General features: G+C 52.1%; 1 non-coding gene across 1 annotated transcript; it reads right to left on the bottom strand.

The window, feature by feature from the left end:
- Positions 1 to 58: 58 nt before the first annotated feature.
- On the bottom strand, positions 59 to 176 carry LOC121939084. The gene has a single exon (XR_006105399.1). It is a non-coding gene; the product is annotated as a U5 spliceosomal RNA (small nuclear RNA).
- Between the last annotated feature and the right edge of the window lie 62 nt (positions 177 to 238).

Genomic DNA, 238 nt, shown 5'->3' with positions numbered 1-238 from the left:
CGTCACGCCCGCCCGTGGTGAATCGCTCCAGTCTAGGCTTGCTGTTCCCAAATGCACAAGGCTCAACCAAATGGCAAAGCCTGTCAAAAATAGGTTCAACTCAGTGGTGTTCCCCTCCACGGAAGTCTTTAGTAAAAGGCGAAAGACTTGTGCGCTATGAAGAGAAACCAGAGCATGTACAGCCCTCCGCACCGGAGGGCTGTACATGCTCTGGTTTCTCTTCATAGCGCACAAGTCT

Source organism: Plectropomus leopardus, unplaced genomic scaffold (genome assembly GCF_008729295.1).
Source record: "Plectropomus leopardus isolate mb unplaced genomic scaffold, YSFRI_Pleo_2.0 unplaced_scaffold40793, whole genome shotgun sequence".
Taxonomy (NCBI): domain Eukaryota; kingdom Metazoa; phylum Chordata; class Actinopteri; order Perciformes; family Serranidae; genus Plectropomus; species Plectropomus leopardus.
Note: the sequence above shows the minus strand (reverse complement) of the source record. Positions and strands in the feature narration are given on the sequence as shown.